At 40.5% G+C, this 20,995-nt stretch overlaps 1 protein-coding gene across 2 annotated transcripts in view; it reads left to right on the top strand.

Annotated features, from left to right (window-relative positions):
• LOC120549715 (leucine-rich repeat and fibronectin type-III domain-containing protein 2) overlaps window positions 1-20,995 on the top strand; it is a 157,361-nt gene that overhangs the window by 79,859 nt on the left and 56,507 nt on the right. The window contains exons 3-4 of one of the 2 annotated variants that reach the window (XM_039786812.1): window positions 3,583-3,718; window positions 19,598-19,683. The gene's annotated coding sequence lies outside the window, so the exon portion shown is untranslated. The remainder of the gene's footprint in view (window positions 1-3,582; window positions 3,719-19,597; window positions 19,684-20,995) is intronic. The other variant, XM_039786813.1, reaches the window with a different exon arrangement.

Here is a 20,995-nt window from a genome sequence, read left to right as displayed (position 1 = left end):
GGGTCTGGTGCTTTTGGAACTTGACCCATATTAACAGATAAATGTCAGGATATCTCTGCCTCTGCTGCCTTTCGACCATATTTGCTAGCAGCGTGGAGTGGCAGCGTAGGTCAGCCAGTGCACCACTTTTGTCAAGACTGAAATATATCGCAACAATTCCAAGATGGATTGCTATGAAACTTTGTTCAGACATCCGTTGTACCTTAGGATGCATCTTACTGACTTTGGTGAAGTACTTATTTTTCCTCCAGCACCATGATGAGGTTGTAATTTGTGATTTTGAGTGACATGTCTTAACAACTGTAGGATGGATTGCCATCAAATTTGGTACACAAATTATTCTCCCCATCAGGATGAAGTCTATAACTTTGATCTGTTAACTTTTCATCTAGCACAATCATCACTTCAAAATGTGAAAATGTATCCAGTACTTTGGTTTATGACCAAATACATTCATAGGTAATGACATTCCCAACAGCCTCAGCTCTACTTTTTGTTTAGTGCTAATTAGCAAATGTTAGCACGCTAAAACGCTTAACTAAGATGGTGAACATAGTAAAAATTATAAATGCAAAACATGTTAGCATTGTCATTGTGAGCATGTTAGCATGGTGACATTAGCATTTCCTTCAAGGCCTCAAACCTTTGCGCAAGTACAGCCTCACAGAGCCGCTAGTATGACTGTAGATAACTCTTAGTCTTAGTCTCTTTTCTTATTTGTATCTGTCTTTCACCCCAACTTTAGAAGAGCAATACTCAATCACTGGGGTAATAGGCCTACCGTAGACATTTGTGTTTGTACACACATCTGTATTTGGTTTACATGTATTGTATTGGCATGTAGAAGTGTAATTCACAGTATCTTAGCGACTCCTGATGTTCTCATACTACTGTCTTCCTGTAAATGAATCCTTAAAACGATTCAGGCCCCGACAGAAGGGATGTTGGCTGTGCGAGCTTGCTCATAATTAACTGACTGTAAACACTGGACGCACTGAATTTAAGTGATTTATTGGCCTGCTCTATCCGCCTTGATTGACCCCTTAAAGAGTGCATAAATGACAGGGTGCATTCTTGATTGATTACTCTGACGCAACTTGTTTCGAATAAAGTGTTCAGAGACCGCACAGCTTAATTAATTTCCTTTTAGGCACTCGGTAGCTCACGTCTTATTTGAGGTATTTGACATTCATGAGCGTGCACAGTGCTTGTTTTACATTAAGAAACTGACAGCCACAGCAGAGGTATGGCAGTATTTTGGGTGCGAAATTAAAACAGATGAATTTATGTATCATAACGTTAAGGTGGACGATCCTTGATTTCCATATTCATCATCTTCGAGGTTTCTTCTCCAAGGCTTCTTATCTCTGCATGTAACACCAGGCTGTATATCTGCATTAAAAACAACCCGAGCACCACTGCAACATGCCGAAGAGTGAAAAAGAAAGCGTGTCCACATGCAGTTAGAGAAACGCTTCAACACCGTTTCACTCTGTTACATCAACCATAATCTAGAATGACACCTGTTTGATGACCTATGCAACACGCAACAGCAGTGTTTCAGTTATACAGCGTGAAATTGTAACTGTCTGAATTCTGGTTGAACTTTTACAGCTTCATGCCCGTTTGCACTCAAACAATGTTAAGCCCACCACATGCAAGGCAGTGTGGGCACTCGGGCTGCTGTAGGTGGAGCCGCTGCTTGCAGGCTCTGGAATCTCGTTAAGCATATTGTGTTGCCAGAGTCAAAGCAGAGGTGTACTTGGCAGCGGCTAACCGCTCCAACCATGGAAGTCAGGAAATCTCTGTGGCTTAGTAACACCCCACATTGCAGAAAGAGCTTGTCAATGGGATTTTGGGAGGATATTCTGCAGCTTGTCACAGAAGCAAAAATCACATAACAACTGAAATGGTTTGTTAGAGTTAACAGTTTCTTTTAGTCTATATCCACGATGTTCCACTTACGGGATTGCCCTATTGCTGCCGGAAATTCCGCCAGAAAGCTAGCTAGACTATCTGTCCAATCTGAGTTTTCTGTTGCACAACTAAAACAACTTTTGAACATACACGTTCCACCAAAACAAGTTCCTTCCCGAGGCTATTTTGCAGCGGCACCGTGGCTCTGCCCGGTGCTTAGCGCCGCCCGTGACGATTGTGAATGGTTTAAAGAAATGCCAATAAACCAGAGCATCACATCCCGGGAATGTTGTGTGGACTAGCCAGACCCTCCTCAGCACCGCTGTGAATAAAGGTCTGGCAAAGCGAGACTAATAAGTTTCTTCAAATCTTTTTATTTCAACCCCAACAAAATTCTGATTTGGTGAAAAGTTTATGAGCCTGACATAGGAAGGGGAGCCAATTTTGAATGGCTTGTTGAACCCCATGTTGACTGATCTATTGAGCCGACAAAAAACTGACTGGGTTGTCCTATTTCAGTTTGTGAGTTCATAGACATCATATGTCTCCTTTAAATAAGCTGCACATCTCTGGAAGTACGGGCTGGTTTTTAATGGACAAAGTGCAAAGAGACTTTTTGAGGGATCAAGCAATCTGCTTTTTCATTATGCTAGACCACTGTGACACACTGCTTATTATCCAGTATGACATTGACACTATTTAATTTGCTGTCTCTTTGTCCATTGCCATAGGACTGCAGCGTATTCTCTGTCAGTCAGTTGGATTTCTTGTCAGTGTTCTACCCCGACTGTCTGATTTGGCAAAGACAGACGCCTGGCAGATGCAGAGCTTAAAAAGCAGAAAGCAGAAAGATCTATTATTCTGAAAAGACCATTATTTGCATTGAGACTTCAAAATTGCTTTTTTTTAATGCACCTTGGCTGGCAAAGCCTGGAGCCAGAACACACCGTTTTTACCAAAATAAACATTATGAAACCTTGTTGTGTCTACCATTCGGTCTCTGTGTGCTTTTCATCTTCGCCAATTAGGACGGGAAGCAGCTGTGGGGTTTGGGATGACATGTGCTCTGACATGGTCACAGAATTTTAACGAGATGTACTAATGCTGTATTATTAGACACCAGCTATGTCATCCTTTCAACTATTTAACATAAAAAAGCAGTTTTGTCAGAGGACTCCTTTGAAACCTTGTCTGAAAACATCATTGATTTAAATCTGTCTGTCTGATCCTGATGTCCTTTTCTTTATAGTCCCCCAAAAATTGATTCAGCCATCTTTTCAACTAAAATTAAAAACCTTCCTCCTGCACTTTAAGGTGCAGTTTGAATGTTTGTTTTAATTCAACTTTGGTCATGGCCAGCCATGTGTTCCTGGTAACAGATACATGACTGGCCAAATCAAAAAGGCCAGTATTTTACTTAAAATATCATGTCTTTTCCTATTTAATGCCTCGAAATTGCAGAGACTTACAGTTTGTTTGACAGAAAATCATCAACATCCAACATCATTCTTCATAGAAATGCTACTGAATTCCCCCTGAGGAATTATTAGTCATTCTTCTTTCCTATGATAAGTATACACTATAAGTCTGTTATTATGATGTGAACAACCATGACCCATAACTTCCTTTCACTAACATTCCCTACTGTGCATCTATCTTCTTTAGGTGGTTAACGATATCCAACAGAGACAAATGTGACAACTATCAAGAAGCGGTGTTATAGGAATCGGATCCCACGTTCTTGACATGAATCACTATGTGTTTGGATACCTGACCTGACCTAACAACTGATCCTGTTACTGTGAGTACCAGAACATAAAGTGATCAAATTCCCTTATTTGTAAATGAAACATATTGTATTTGACACCACATCTACCATTTAAAAGAACATTACTGGAGGAGCATACAGTGTTTTGGCCCGATGGCACTCATCCATCTGTGTGTTTACATGCACTTAACAGGGTTACAGTCAGTGTTCAGCTTTCTTAAATGTCATGTTTCTGAGAAACCTGGTTTCGTTGAATGGAATAGTGGTTTAGAAAAACCAAACTTCCCCAGGTAGATTTCTCTTGGAGAAAGACAGTTTACAGTACACGTAACTGCTTGACAAAGATTTCGGACAGGAAAATTAGCACTTTGACAGGGACATCATACTGAGAAGTGATGGAAAATCTCCTTTTTACATATCAATCTTTATCAAATCTTCTTAAACCCATTCTGTCACATATCTCCAGTCAGCATTTTTGCCGCCTGCACCACAATGATTGGATGATACAAACACTCAGCAAAACCCAGAGCGTTCTGATTTACTTAAGTTGGATTAGAGTCTTAAGCTATCTCCCCAAACTCTTCTCTTCTTTCTGTCATTATATCATTCTCCCTTTCTCTGAGAAAATTGGCATCATTTACTGCTGTCACTGCAGAGCTCATTGTCCCCCATTATCTCTGGGACAAAGCTGCCGTGACATTGAGTTAATCCGTGCTTGTTTCAATTTTGCCTTCAGGGAATAAAACAGATAAGAAGTTTAGGTAAGTGACGGCAAGGAGGTACCATATCCTAGGCAACACAGACTACAAGGATTGGACGGTTAAGAGAATGATAAAATGCAATCTGCCGGTCAAATTGGGTTGATTTCCCCCAAAATGTCAGAGACGTGTTTTGCGTGCTTGTGAGTTTTTGTGTCTGGGATTGATAGAAAGCTTTTTTAAAGACTAAAATTCCTTGCTAGAATGTCAGGCCCTGTAAAAAGACAACCACGTATAGACTTAAAAGAACATCTCATGAAATCTAGGGCAAGGAAACTAGAGTAGGCTCAACAACATTTTTGCAATCATCATCACCATGTGACATAAGGTAACGGTAAACTGCCGTAAGACGTCAGTCAGAAGATCTGTCTACAAACTATATATGTGCTGGCCTGCTCTTCCACTGACAAGTGAAATATGTGTAAAGTCGTACTGTCTTACTGTTTGTGATTAAGCTCTTTCCAGAAGTCTAATTATAGATACATAAAGACATAGGCAAGCCATTTGGCGTATGGTGAGCCTACACTTGGCTTACTTAATAACATCCACAGAATATATCTAAGAGACTTGAATTAGCCGATATAGACAGAAAGTTGATCCAAATATGTCTGCTAAGTGTGTTCAGTCCCTCTCCTACCCCTTCCAAAAAAGGTGAAGTAGCCTACACTGTGCAGTTTTATCCAGGGTTTTCTGAGATTGACCCATATTTGGAGGTAAAAGTCACGGCATGACCACTCATTCTTAACCTGTACCTTACAAGGCCCTTTAACTTTGTCACAGACTAAAGAAAATGATAACAAACTAGCAGTCAGTCCGACCCTGCAGTGAGATGTTGCTGTTTGTAACACTAGATTTGGTTTGATTAAAGATGCTTGCAAAGCAACACAGTACAGAAAATAAGCACTGCAGAAACGTCAGATAGGTCGGACTCCCGTGTTTAACTATATATCTGTAAAAGTTACGGTTGAAAATGACAACAGAAATAAACAAGTTTGCCGATTTCACTGTCTGTTGTCCAGCCATTAACAAGCTTGCTAACTACAGCTAGTTTGAAGAGGTAGCTTAGGGTGACCAAACGGCCTCTTTTGCCAGGACATGTCCGAGGGAGGGGGAGGGGGGGGGGGGGGGTTATAAATTCATGAAAATGTCCGGTTTTCACTGTTTTTCATGGGACCATTAAGCGTGTACTTAAACGCTTTGCACACAATACTACGGTACTTTGTTGTGTGACATTATTCCCGAGAGGCTGCCTTGTGGGCGGCTCTGCGACGCGTACATACACAGGGACCAGAGCAGACAGTGGAGCAGCATTGTACACAAAATGCCGAAGCGTTTCCTGCTAAAGATTTCCCACCGTGGTCAGAAAACACAAGGGAGACGCTTTGTTTCTCTCACTATGACTCTAGAGTCGTACTCGCTCGCCGTCACTCTCACTTCTCCCTCGCTCTATGACTAAAACAAGACTAGTGCAGCTAGTGCAGCTTCACAGTGCTGCAAAGCTGGCACATATGTTTCAGTGTCTTTATTATTTATATTATTACTTTGAAAAGGTATTAAGAGATATTTTGTTGAAGCTGGATTTTCTAACATAGAAGAGGTCATATTTAGAACATTATTTCATATTATTTATTTATTTTAAAAGAGAGCTATTATTTTTTTACGGGTTGTTACAGATTTTATTTTATTTTATTAGAAGTTATTTTTGCACCATTGAGGCATAATAAAGCAAGTTCATTAACCTCTGAGAAGCATGTCTGGATTTGTCTCGAGGCCGGGCCGAGTGTCCTCTTTTTTGGAAATCAAAATATGGTCACCCTAAGGTAGCTTGACTGTGGTTGTGACTGACTAGCACTTGCATATTCCCAGCTGGCTAGCATGTTGGCAGTTAACTCACAAGCTACCACAGTTCACTAACTAGCCCTGTGAGTAGTCACTACTTCAGCAAGCTTCTAGCACTGCCTATTGTTTTGACGACGCTCGGATGATGTGCCACATTCTGTTGTGAGCAGGCCTTCATAAGATACAGTATATTAGCAGAAATGCAGCACTTGGTGCCAGGATGTTTGCCAGCCTTGAATATGATTCAGAGATGTTCAGTGCTGAAAGATCAATCTCGCCGCTAGATGTAGGAGAATTCGTAGGAGAACATTGCAAAGATGGCACTCAAAGCAGCAAACCAAACCTAATAAACAAGACAAATATTTAACCGTTATTGGTCCTTAGAAGAATTCTGTCTTCCAATAATATCTGTACCCATCTGTCCCATCTGCTATGATGGAAACAGCAGATTAGTAAAGTGCCTCTTGATAGCATATTATTGGCAAATTAAACATTTAACTAGAAATAGATTCATAAAGCACTCGAAGGTCACATAATGTTTGTGTTGAAAAATTAATGATGAACATTTGCAATGCTGAGAAGATCTCGCATTTGTTGATCTTGTTGGTTTGTTGATTTGTTGGGAATTGCCTTACTCCTTTGTCCCATCTCAGCGGGATATCTAAAAGATGATAGCAAGTTTATATCACAGTGCGATCTATTGATTGCACTTGTCAGCTTTTACAATCTGGCCTCATCTATCGGTCTGCACACCCTCTGTCTCATTTAAGAGGTTTCTGGGAGCCGAGGTGAACTCGTCCTCTACCTGACAAACTTCTGCTCCCTCATCCATCCAGCCCTCGCTGCTACAAGCCTCACCGCCCCTCTTACAGCTGTGCACGAAAGCCCTATCATGGTTCACTAATCCTCCTCATTAAGCCAGGCCTCATGGCTCTCGTTACTGTACATCTATTCCCACATGCCTTGTACCAGACTCATGGCTTTCATCTTTGGCAGAATGTGCACATGCCATGAATTTGCCATGTGCAATATAGTATGTGTGTCAGGATTTTGATGTCTCTGTCAGCTGTGGGACCAGATAACACAAGAAAAGGCAGCTGTTCTCACTCTATGTTGGTGGTGGAAGGAAAATTGCACTTATGCTGCTTTTTATAGACTTTCGCAAGGACCTCTGTCTATTCATTTTTTACCATAACGCTGGCCTTTAGCATTTAGTGTATTCACCTACACTCAGGCTGAAGTACTTTCCTTTTGGCCTCTGGTTAATATTTTTTTCAAGTTTTTCATGATCAATATTGAGTTGCAAGGGATAGTTATAATATTATCTTTGCATGTGGTGTTTGATACTGCAGGTTAAGCCTTGGGACAGCATCCATCTCTGCATTTATTGTAGTTATTCTTTATGTTTCTTTTCTTTTTGCACTATTTCTATGCCCTGAGGTTTTGAGAGCGGAAAATCAAATATACTTTTTATAGCCTGAAAAATTACGTTTTTCTTGACAGAGAATAATTCTGTCCACTCTTCAGCTTGTGTAAAGATGTTGGCAGCGTGGAAAATGCTCAGAGGATCTATATTAACCTCGCTTTGAAGTTACCTGTACAGCCCATGAGCTCCCTGGATTTCCTTATTAAAAGCCTTTCTGATTCATCTTGGAAACAACTGAGACCAATTGGAAGCTGTGTCATCAGAGGCAGCATTTCCAGTAGTAGAACTTCCTCTGACAAACTGCCAAAGCTCCAGTGACAGGCAGCGGGAAGATGGGTTTGAAGGATACAAATCATCCACTGTGAGACTGAATTACAAAGTTGAGGAGCTTTGGCTTTCTATCTGAAATATGGTTTGAATGATGGGGTGTTCTATTTATAAGTGACTTGTAGTAAGGATTCTTGAGATGGAGAGGAGAATGGGTCTGAACTACTCTACCAGAGTGGAGTGAAATGTCTGACAAGGTATTAAACTAAAGAACCAGGGGTGGCCTAGGTGATAACAGCTAAATATTACTCAACTTACTTTTTTTTCTTCATACGCTGCATAAAATGGAGCATATGTTTGTTGTTGGAAACCTCGTAACTCCAACTTTTGGTTAAGTTTTCTCTTTAAATTTTAATAAAAATATATCATGTTCCTGTATGGGACCTCACTAGATACATAAAAAAAGAAAGATGGCTGCAAAGCTAAAACAAAATAGAAGGAGCTGTGTCATAACTCAATACATGACAATATAATTTGTTCATGCTCTGATGAATATACTGGTGAAATTGAGATTAGTCCTGAAGATCTGTGTGTGTACTACCTTTTTACATTTAGGGTATCAACGTTGGAACTTTATGAATACCACAAACAAATACTGGGAAGACACATCCTCTAAAAGACTCAGAAGTATAAGAACTATTATAACTTCCTATTCACCATATACTTGGCAGTACATTATTTACTAAACCAGCATGTTTAACAGCCCGCAGGACTTTTGAAAGCAAAGCAAGGCAATGTGATTTTATAGCATATTTAATTCCAAGTAAACAATACATGCTTTACTTTTAATAAATTTGCACACAGACAGTAAGGAACCCACATTCACCCCATAGACACACATCTAAGTACAATTTTGAAGATGATTTTGCATGGCCCAGTGGGGGCCAATGAAGTGATTTTACGACTGGAATAATATGTTTGGCTTTGCATGCACAGAATGAGTTGTTGAAAGACCAAAGGCTGTCTTAACGTTCACCAGCCTCAATGAATATCAACTCTGTGCTTCATTAGCTTTCATTTGAAGCCCCAGTGATGATTTCAAGAGCGCTTTTCCTGTTTCAGTGAGCGATAAGTTGGAGATATTTTGCAGTGCAGAAAACTTGTGAACTATAACATATTATGCAGCCTTCCATAAATAAGCAGTATGATACAGTACTTAACTTCTTATGAAAGAAAGGACAAATAGAAAAAAAGAATGAAAAGAAGCATGCTTGTACTGGTCAATCAACACAAGCAAATTTACACAAGTAGTTGAAATGGATCTCTTTGCATATCCCTCCTAGATACCACACACATGCATTTTCAGAAGGCTCATTGCGCAAGCTCAGCCATAGTAGGCTATGGTGCTCCTGGAGCAATTTCAGGGAGGGGGTTGGTGGTTTGCTCAAGGGCACCTCGGCAGTGCCCCGGAGGCTGGTAGCATCTCTCCAGTCGAAACTAACCTCTGGTTCCCAAGCCAAGTCCCCACAGACTAAGCTACTGCTGCCCCAATGGGACAAAGATAGCAAGGCAGTCAGTAGGCTTGTTAGAGATGAGCAGCACCTCGCCTGTAAAGTGGACGAGAGCAGGCGGCGGCGGTGACAAAAAGCTGCGGGCCAGTCGAACCGTTTACAGGCGTTTTCTGCAGCCTTCGCTCTGAACAGGAAGTCACAGAAACACTCACATCCTGTTAGGTCCGATTCCGATTTCATAAAATGTTATCAGACCCATATATCCGCTTGTACACGTTCTCCAGTTGTTTGTATTATGTGTGTTATATTAAAGAGTAGCTGTCAAAATGCTCTACATGCGATCTGTTGCTGATGCTAATAAACAACAAACTGTAGATGATCCGTGATCTGAACGGATTTAGTCTCTGACTTCTAAACGTCACTATCAGCCACACAACATGTGTTGTGTACAGAAAAAGCCTTTAAATCAGACAAATGGCAATTAAAATCCCTCCAATTAAAAAAACAATAAAATGTTTATATAAAACGTCATGTGTAATCAGCTGTTAGATCAGCTGAGAGCCAGGCATTTCCCATCATGCCCCGGGTCTTGCAGTCGGTGGAGAGCAACTGCGGCGCCTGGCTCTCAAACCTGCGGCCGCCTTGATCTCTTGAGGTTATCGTTGCCGAGCAAGTCGGGATCAAGTCGGACACAAATCTAACTGCCATGCATTGGGCGGCGATTGCCGGTGATCGATTCTGCGCAGGGCTGGCCCATCTCGAACGAGCCTATTGTTACAGAGCTTCTTTAGGCCACACACACAGACCTTCTATAGGCCACACCCACAAAGGCAATTACAATAATTGCAATAGATCACAGCTGTGTTCTCTCTGAAACACCACAATCAGAAATCAAGACATTTAAACAATCATGCTGGTTATTTTTTAATATTCTTCATTTAGTAATTTTCCCAGCATGTATCCCCTACAAAAGACGTAAGTAATAATGGGGTGGGGAATATTCTAATACACCTCCATGTGACATAGCAAGGGGAGTCAAATCTAAATTACTTGTTGAACCCTATGTTTTCTGATCTAATCAACCCACAAAAAACCTTCTGGGTTGTCTTATTTCACACTAAGTGGGTTGGTAGGCACTCCAGATACCCAAATGTATGTGCACAAGAACTAAAAAGTGAGTTTTTAATGATATGTTCCCTTTAAAAAATATAAAGTTAAAGTGCTTGGCAGCTGGACTTTTTGCATCTTCTTATTGAGCTCTTGTGCTTATTATGCGTTATTGAGGAGGGTACTTGCCAATGCAACATCTTGAATACCTTGTGTTTATGGTCTGCTACCTTTTTTATTTTCAATTTTACGCTACATTTGATGTTCACATTTTTGACATTGGTATTGAATTTGACCAAGGTAACATTACCTGGGGCTAGAACGATGGAATAGGCTTGCACATTACTCATGACAACCACGAGCCACAACCACTGTGGGACATGATTTAAACTTTGCTGGCCCACACATTCACCAACCTCCTAGTTAAAAAACACTCCAGATGGCCAGTCCGCCTGTGTCATCCAAAGTGGAGTGAACATACTTGTACTCCTTCATGCTTAGACGTCAGGGATGACATAGTTTGTACTTCTAAACAGGCCAAAGAACTTCTTAGCCCACTTCTAGATCTATAATGGAGAAACGATGGAGGTTACAGACTCAACATTAAACAAGTGATTCTCTGCTTTGTTGATTCTAAATGGATTAATTTTTTATTTTTGTTCAGAAAAAAACATTTTAATTAAGTTGTTGTTCCACCACAAACTCCTTGAACATTATGGTAACTCAAAGAGTTGTTTTTTTCAGTCAAACTTTAACATTGGGATTGTTTTCCACACTGGTTAACTGATATGTGAAATAGTTTTTATACGTCATAATTTACGTCTATTCATTCAGTGTCAATGCAAAGTAGAGTGCCCTATACATACATATGCATGCTGTTTGGGAAAATATTATATATGTAAAGTTTGTAAATTGAATGAAAGTCTGAATATACTGAATGAAAGTGAAAGTCTGAATATATGGAATGAAAGTCTGAATATATGGAATGAAAGTCCAAATATATTGAATGAAAGGCGTGTTGACATTAGCCTGATAAAAGGGACCTGCCTGACCAGAGAGGTTCCTTTCATTCGGTCTTCCACGAAAGTGAATAAACTTTTTCATTGGGAGAACGGTACAGGATACGGTTACCGTTACCAGTGTTTTGGCAGGAGGACAGGAGGACGCTGTTGCTGTCCAGTTCTACTTGCCTAAATGCCTAAATCTCTCTCTCTCTCTCTCTCTCTCTCTCTCTCTCTCTCTCCTGATCCTGTCTTTCACTGGTTGAAGCCTGAAAATATTGTAAACAAATTAATAACAACTAATTACACTGGTTGGACTGTTCAGCTCTGTTTCAGACTGATACCTCCGGTTCAGGCTGGTCCTCATCCTCAACACGTGCCTTTTTCAGTTGCGGAAAATACTTTTCAATACTCATCTGGATTGAAGCAGCAAACATTCAATGTAAGAGTAAAAAATGACATAACATTATTTATAATATGCTTATTTGATTCACAGCTGCTATATAGTGTTTTGACCTCGACAACCCAACTGCATTTTACTTGCGACTAGTTAACTTTCTAAAGCAGGCACAATCGCTTGTTTGCTAAGAGTCGGGTCGGTGAATGTGTGATTGTGTAAAGGTGTTCACGAGATAGATACCAACCTTTCGTGAACTTGTGAATTTCGCCAGCCGTCTTCTCTCCTTTATGGAGACAGAAAAAAATAAAAATAAACGTAGCCACTGTGTGCACGGTGGGCTCGATGGTGTTTTAAGCCTCCAACGTTGCCTTACAGGCAGCTACCCCTCACCTTAACCCTAACTATAACCATTGCTGCCTGGAAGGCGAAGCTGGGGGCTAAAAACACCAAAAACCGCACGGTGGGAGGAGCTGTGTGTATGTTTGTGTATGTGAGTGATACACAAGTGACAGAGAGACGGAGGAGAGAAGGGAAAGGAAATGCTGCTGAATGAATGTGTTTTAAATAGCGTTTAAAAGAAAATTGAAAATGAAATGCAACGAGCGGCGGCCGGTGTTGATAGTGTGGCGCACCGCCCCACATTAGTCTATGTGTGGGAAACACTGAATGAAGAGCAGTACATTTTTTATTGGAAATACCAATCAGCCTGTAAAAACACTTTCATAACATCTTCTATGGCTCTGAAAGGAGCTTTTCCAAAAGTAACAATCGAACAATCGCCTATCCTAACCTTAACCACTCGAGGTCAGTGCCTTACCCCAAAACCAATCGAGCTGCTTCGTAGACTTGCCTAGAAGTTACGTGGGATCCGTAATAACGCGTCACAGAGCCTTGATGCTCTTTAAACTGCACTGGCTTGATATAAGTGGCTACAGATATTAAGTGGAAACCACATGGACTGCGTAATGACAATGTGTGTGAATTAGATAAACCCTTTTCTCTTGGGCACTAGAACCACCCTTGCGGAAAATGTGATTACACTTCTCCACAGGAGGTGCAATGTGGGACGTTGTTGTGGGGGGGGGGGGACTTGGCTTGTCATTGAGTCCCCAGTTTGTCTGCTGCCTTATACACACTAACAACTTTGACACGCCTGTAATGTCCAACGAGGACTGTGGAAGGGTCGTTTGTGTCCGTTCTCTCTGTCTGCTTTTGAAGCTGAGCGTGACTCAATGATGCGTAATATGGATGACACCATGTGTTGTAGCCTCTTTGCTGTAAACTGACTAGTAAGTTGAAGCAAATTGAAATACATATATAAATAATAAAACGCCAACATATCGTGGTTACAAAGCAGAGGATTTTTAGTTTGAGCCAGAATGTAAAACGCCTGCCAGCTGCCAGCGGCTGTTGTTTACAGCCTTGTGACTGATACATATTTTACTAAAGAATTAAAGAAAAATGTATTACTTACTTACAATGGACTAGAAGAGTTGCCTTCATTCATACAGGATCAGGAGCTCCAGCGAAAACACCAGTCTTTCCATTTATTTGAATGAGGGTAGTGGGTTTAGAGTGCAGAGGTGGGGGCCCCAGGGGTACGCCGAAACAATGAGTCAGATTCAACTTTTGGAAAAACGCAACTCGCCGGTGGTGTGAGAGCACCGTACAGTAAACATCACTATCTCTATCGCTGCCAGAAACACAAGCACTTAACTGTCCAGCTGACTGTTTCCTGCAACAAGCTTCGGAGATCTTCAACAAGTGGTCTGGCACCCCTAGGGGGTCCTCAGAGTTGCTGCAGGGGGGCCACCAAATTATTGTTTAAAATCAATGGTTTAAAAAAAATATGCATTGACAATATACATTTACATGAATCTAACATATTACCACCATGGGTCCCAGAGCCTTCAGCCTTGTTATTATTATTATTATTATTATAGTAGTAGTAGTAGTAGTAGTAGTAGTAGTAGTAGTAGTAGTATTGCTTAAGGATTCACTGTGCCACATTTTAACATCAAAACATAATGTATGAATATATGAATGTGCCAACATTTAAAAAGTTTAGAATTGTATGCACCATAAAAAGGTATGTATAAAGGCTGTAGGCCGTCCTAAACGTTACTGTAGGGAAAGTTTAATATGCAACTACATTTTGTATGATATATGTAGTGGGGGGATCCCTGCTCCGTCTCTTTTTCAGCTAAGGTATCCTTGGCCTAAAAACCGTTGAAGACCCCTGGTCTAGATCATAAAAAATGACAGAAAATTGTAATTGTGAAATATCTACCTGTGCTACATTGGGGAAATGCCTTTTAATTGACACTCCCACACAGCCACACAACCCTGCTTTCCTTTAGCACCTTTGCCCCCTTCTGTGTACCACACACAGGTATTCTACTGACTAAAACTATGTAAATAGTAGACTTACTTTGGCCCTTTTTGCTGATTTCTTCGAGTGAAGTATGTCATTAAAGGGCCTCATATAAGCTTTTCACAAATGACCCTAATTTAATAATTTGGCTCCAACAACTGAAGAATACTTCCAATCAAAAATGTTTAAATCTTTCATTTTTAATAGCAATCTGTTTATAGCAGTCATTGCGATCTTTAAAGTCTGAATACCACAAGTTTAATATCTAACAAAAACCAAGTTATCATTGGTGTGACTACTCTTTATTTTTCTTACTGTTATCAAATGGGTTGCTTTTAAACTACTTTCCACTCATCTCCAAGCCCATTCATTTCTCCAGAAAACCTAAATCTTAAAAGGTCCCATGGCATGAAAATTTCACTTTATGAGGTTTCTTAACATTAATATGAGTTCCCCCAGCCTGCCTATGGTCCCCCAGTGGCTAGAAATGGTGATAGGTGTAAACCGAGCCCTGGGTATCCTGCTCTGCCTTTGAGAAAATGAAAGCTCAGATGGGCCAATCTGGAATCTTCTCCTTATGAGGTCATAAGGAGCAAGGTTACCTCCCCTTTCTCTGCTTTCCCCACCCAGAGAATTTGGCCCACCCATGAGAGAGAGACATCATGGCTTTCAAAAGAGCGAAGTGGGAGTTGGTCAAGGCCACACCCCCACCCTCCACCTCTCCCTCCCCCTCCCCCTCTCTCCTCCTCAATATCTACAGACACAGAAATGGCACATACTAAGGAAAGCTCATTGTGGGACTGGCTCTAGTGGCTGTAATTCTGCACCAAGGCTGAATTTCAGGAAAGAGACTTCAGATACAGTATTAGGGGACCACTAAGGTCTATATAAAAGCATCCAAAGAGCACCATGTCATGGGACCTTTAAAAAATGGCTCTCAAATATATAGTTTCACCGTTAAAAAAAGACTCAGTGTATTTCCTAAAACACAGCAGTTCGGGCTGAGGTATGGCAGGTGGGCCGCAGCCTGGGCTATAAAAAATCTTCCAAGTAGCAATTCCACAAAATATATGGTTTTTGTTCTGGAAACAATATTAAAATATATAAAAACAACCGCAAGCGTTTGTTTGCCCTGTGTTAGGATGGGAAGCGACCACCGCCAGCTTTTATATACATAGTCTACCAGTGGCTCTCAACGCGGTAGAGCTCACTCTTCTCTTTCAATTACGTGACGAGGTCAGAACCTTCTTTTGTCGACTTCAAATTTGAACCTGTAGACCGCCTGTGTGATTTTCAATGGCTTTGTAAATTAGCCTACTTGGCAGACATTTACAGCCACTTGAATCGACTCAACCCAGCGCTACACGGAAAGAGCCTTCACAATCTTCCACATACACAAAATAGAGGTGACTGTGAAGAAAACCGATCTGTGGGCGAAAGGAACTATGAGTCCTTCGAAAATATAATTTCATTATTAAAGAGGAGAAGTCACTTCCTGACACTGCAGCAGCTGTATGACCGCGCAAACATGTGCTTTAAAGTAACAGATGCGGGACTACTTCTTTGGCCTCAGCGAACAGCTTTTGACTCCGTTTTGGTTGCATATGGCTACAGAAGAGAGCTCTCGAACAAGGCAATTATGTTTCTGATGCTGGTGGACACAACATATCTCCGTGAAGCGGGATTTTTTGGTGCTTCTGGCCAAGACCAAGTACAGGAACACGTTGGGTGATGAATCCGATCTCCGCCTGAAGCTGACGTCTATTCAGTCAGACATCAAAGCCTCAACTGCATCGTTGCAGAGGCATCAACCATCTCATTAGGCATCTGTTGCATCCCACTATTGGCTAGTTTCCACAAGTTCACAATGGACTAAATTCACATTGTAATGATATTTAAACATTGTGGTTTAAAACAAAGGTCTGGATTTTGATGCAATATATTTGTAAAACTGTGGATTTGGATGTCATATATTAACATATATAACAGTATGCAATGCTATTTGGGTTTAAATTTAAATGATGGTTTTGTAAATATTCATTTAAGTGTCCATAGTCCATTTGCTAATATTAAATAAACATTTTGTGCATTGAGCCATCTACTTGTCAGTGTTATGTACTGTATGTACTATATGTCCAAGACGAGATGGGAGATGGAAGGCGGAGGTTTTGCTGAATTTTTCGAAGGCCTCAAGCTTCCAAAGTCGGGAAACTCTGATCTGGTGCATTTGTTTGGAACTATTTTCAGTGGCGGATAAACACACATTTGGTGCTCAAGTCTTTACAGCAGTATGGTATATGTGGGATCTATTGGAAATAAACTACAGTTCCCATGTTCATTGTAATGAAGAACCCTTTCAAAGAAATGTTACAAATCTCTCTCTCTTTCTCTCTCTCTTTCTCTCTCTGTCTGTCTCTCTCTCGCCTCCTCCTTTCTTTCTTTGCTCTGTCTTTCCAATGCCCTTGACCCAAGAAAACAAGCCACGCGCTCATGCGCACACACACACACACACACACACACACACAGGAATATTACAATAAGATAGCCTAAGCTAAACATTATGACCCCATCTAGTTTACACCTTTGTCATGTATTGTGTCATATGTGTTTTCATGTTGATCACTTGTATTGCACTATAAGCAAACACAAATTAAAGAAATGTTACAAATCTGTGTTTCCTGGTTGTTTTTTGAAATGTGATTCGACACAAGCAGAGCGTTTGATTAAAATCGTCGGTGTGGATTCCACCCATATTGTGCACTTATTGGTTTGAGAAGGCAATCTGTTCTGCCAGGTCCTGACTCCTCTAAGTCTGAATCTTTAGGAATACAATTCTAAATCCTTCATTTAACTCACTACAATATATCACTGCCAAGCCAACAGTTTGTTTGCTAAACAAGCTTTCAATCACCTTCATTTGATAGAAGGCCACATTGCTACCAAATTGATTATTTGTCTTATGTGTATGACTTCTCATTTTTATCAGAGGTTTGACAATGGCACCAGGTTTTGAACACATCTGAACACACAATTAGTCATTCTGAATCTGGTTATAAGCTGATGACCTCAACTGTACAACATAGAACATAAAGGCAGGCAGGCGCTAATGCTAGCTTGCTCGGAGTACATTGTACAAAAACCAGAAGCATGGTTAGCAAAAATGGGACAGAAATAATACTTTTCTTATTAAGTGCTACCCAATAACTGGGGATAGATGGCTAATAGTATGGCTAACCCCAGGTCTGTACATCCCCTTGAAACCATCTGTTGTACATTTTTACATTGGGGTTCATTGATACCCTAAGCATTTGTGACCTTATGTTGTTCATCTCACACTGTACAGGCTGGTTCTGAGCCGCTAAGGAAACACTAGTGTCTTGAACTCAAACCATATTGTCAAGCTGCTGCTTTGTAAATGCACCAATTATGGATCGGATTGATGCATGTCACAACAAAAAAAGGACACACTGATTTCAAATGCATTTATTATTAATAGGCTTGTGTTATAATGAAACCGCATTCTCTTTTCTCAATTCCCTCAGTCATTTTGTTTGCCTAATGTGCCCCACAGTAGGCAATTGCTCGAAGCAGTGTCTTAAAAAGGAATTTGAATTAAGACAGCTAATGACCGTGGGTCAATAACCTTTTATTTGGATTCTCTGGCTGCTAAGCCTTAAAAGCTAATAATGAATTCATGAATGGGCAAGTCTCAGGTGATCTGCATCAACCCACCATCCACCTTCTCGGATCATTTTGGCTTAGATGTTTCCAGTTGGTAAAAGGTTTGAGTAGAGTTACAGTCTCTGAGGTGAGCGTGCAGTCCATCCTGTGTTGGCGTTGTTAAAACCGTGATTGACAGGCTAAACCCAGCTAGTGCCTGCTAAAAACCGAGGCTTAAAGTGTTCGTTTGTAGGGTCCCCTGCTTGACAGAAAACTGATGAGCTAGATCTGCCCCAGAAATCAAAGCACCGTTGGGGGTGCGCTTGCGAGTGTTCCACTCATCAGACTGGCATCCTCTGCAAGATCACGAGGAAAGAGCGGGCAGGAAGTCACACAATGAGTCTGAACCGAGAGAATGAGGTGTATCAGAAGTCCCCCCCGGGGGGAGGCATGAAGGGAACAGAAGTGTGTGTATAAAAGAGAGTCAGTCAACGGCAGCGTCAAATAGAAAGGCTGGATTACGCCGTTGTCGCGTAGGGGGAAAAATGCATGACAGAAGTGGCAGATAAACACCTCAAAGGATGAGCACTGAGTGGAATATAAAGATGTTTGCGATCAATGGACAAAGAAAAGGGGAGCAAACTGTCATTCATTCACTGAACATTGTATAGAACAGGGCCACATTAGATACACCCTCACCCTCATTACATTAAGGAGCCATGTTTGTATTCCTTTAATGGCCTTTTACCTTGCTTCATGTAACAAACAAAAAAAACAATTGTACTGGCATGACCTTGTCATTTTTTTCAGTTGATTGCTCACACATGAAGCCGAGCACACTATTCAGACATACACATGCACACCGGCACTCTAACTCCCACACATATTTGCAAAGCAAACAAACAATACACCTCTCCGAGTGTGTGTTTAGAAAGGCAAACAGCTTGCAGGGACGACTGGCCACAAAAATAAGAGAAAAAGAGACGAATGCGGTGCGTTCAGTCATTGCCGAGATTATAATGTCACTTGGGAGCCGAGGCCGTGCACAAACACCCTGCTGTGCTCTCTTTCAATAACTTTCCATAGACCAATCTAATCTCCCCTCCCTCCTACACTGCTTTAAGGAGATTTTTATAGGCTTTTGTTGAGAAGCAGATAATTCCTTATAAATCATAATAGCGCTGCCTGAATTGTAAAAGGTTTCATAGCTTAGTGACATGACTGGCTCACAGCGAAAACAAATGTAGTGACAACCAAGCATTGATCAGGATGTGCGTCAGATGGTCTTGTTTCAGACCAGCATTTCATTTAATTCAGGCTGTTTAATGGATAAGGACACATACAATATATGTATACATATATGAAGGCCACTTTAGGCAAGCAGTACTATATTCTCATTGTATTTTACAATATTTAACAGTAGGTAAATTGCGTGTGACCTCTCATGACTTTCTGTTTGAATTTCCTACGCCTTACCTCCAACATAGTGATGGGAAATAACCAATTTCAATAAAGACAAGAAAATGTCCTTTCCTTTTAACAGTTTTCTCTTTTAATTTCTTTCTATAGGCTGCTTCTTTGTTGTGCTCACTGAGTGAATGTGTGGCCTTGAGGGATTTCTGAGGGACCATATGGCACAATACCACACAATATAGGTAATGTTTGCCTTTTTTCGTTCAGTTTTTCTGTTCTAAATACAGTAGAAATAGTTTGAGGGCTGAAGTTACCCCTGAAAAGTCTTTGCCCTTTCTTAACAAAGCACATGCAAAAGCTAACTCAGGCCTAGATAGGACAAATTTGCTGTTATAGAGGACTTTGAACATGATAAAAAGTGACGGAAACCTCAGGGGGAGGTGATAAACTTGAGCCTTTAACACCAGATTTGATTTGGTTGGTAAATACTTTTTAGACTCAACTTTATCTTTCACCCAGGAGTGATACTTAGTGTCTGGAAAACGAAATGTTGTGTAGTATTTGCAGTCATCAGTAATTCTGCAAACCTAAAAAAAAAAAAAAAAAAGGCATCATGAAAAGAAAAAAAAACTGCCAGAAGACATAAGTGAATCAGTCAGGTCCATGCCTGTCTCTTCAGTGTATATCATTACCACTGTGTAGAACACAAACAAATCAAAGAAACTAAAACAGCCTCCCACACACATTACAAGCTTGCATATTAAACTTTGCTCTGTATACTGTTTGTATTTCATCATTGTAGCCGGTCTCTTTACTAGTGAAAAAGTCAATTAACGTGCCCTTAAAACACTGCATTCCTGCAGAGTTGACCCTACATCAGGATAGTGAATTTTAATATCCTATGTTCAAAAAGCAATGCATATGGATTTATGGTGACTTTTATTGTTGTGTGTAGGAGTAGGGATCCCACATGACTTCAAGGATGAAAATCATGTTGAATATACACTAACTTTATATTCACAATTAGCTAAAGCGATACTCCATCATTTTTAGCTACGAAGGTCATTTTACAAGTCATTAGTAGTACTCTAGCTTGAAAAAAAGGCTGTATAATGTCCCTTGGGGTTTTGGAAGGAGCTTTTAGAAGTTTGAAATACAACCCTGATGATAATGTCATCATCATCAGCGTTACAAACAGGAGTTAATGTAGTTTGAATAGATAGGAATTTATCAGGCAGGTAGAGTCCATGGAAATCATGGCATTGATGCATTATGGGGTATGTACCCCCATCAATTTTGCTTGTTGAAGTCAATTTACTATAGAATTTACTACACCGCCTATGAAAACAATTGTATAATGTCTCTTGTGACAAAATTACAATTATTATTAATTACCTGAACCCGAAGTGGCAATTTAGAGTTGGAAATGACAAGTTCTAAAGTAAAAAGTAAAATAACCTTAGAGCTTTTCTGCTGAGGTGCTCCATTTTGTTTGTTGACCTGTTAGGAGGTGGAAGAAGTATTCAAACTAATTTAGTAAGTAAGTTTGACATT

This window comes from Perca fluviatilis, chromosome 20, assembly GCF_010015445.1.
Source record: "Perca fluviatilis chromosome 20, GENO_Pfluv_1.0, whole genome shotgun sequence".
In the NCBI taxonomy this organism is placed as follows: domain Eukaryota; kingdom Metazoa; phylum Chordata; class Actinopteri; order Perciformes; family Percidae; genus Perca; species Perca fluviatilis.
The sequence above is the reverse complement of the archived record's forward strand: the minus strand, read 5'-3'. Positions and strand labels throughout refer to the sequence as shown.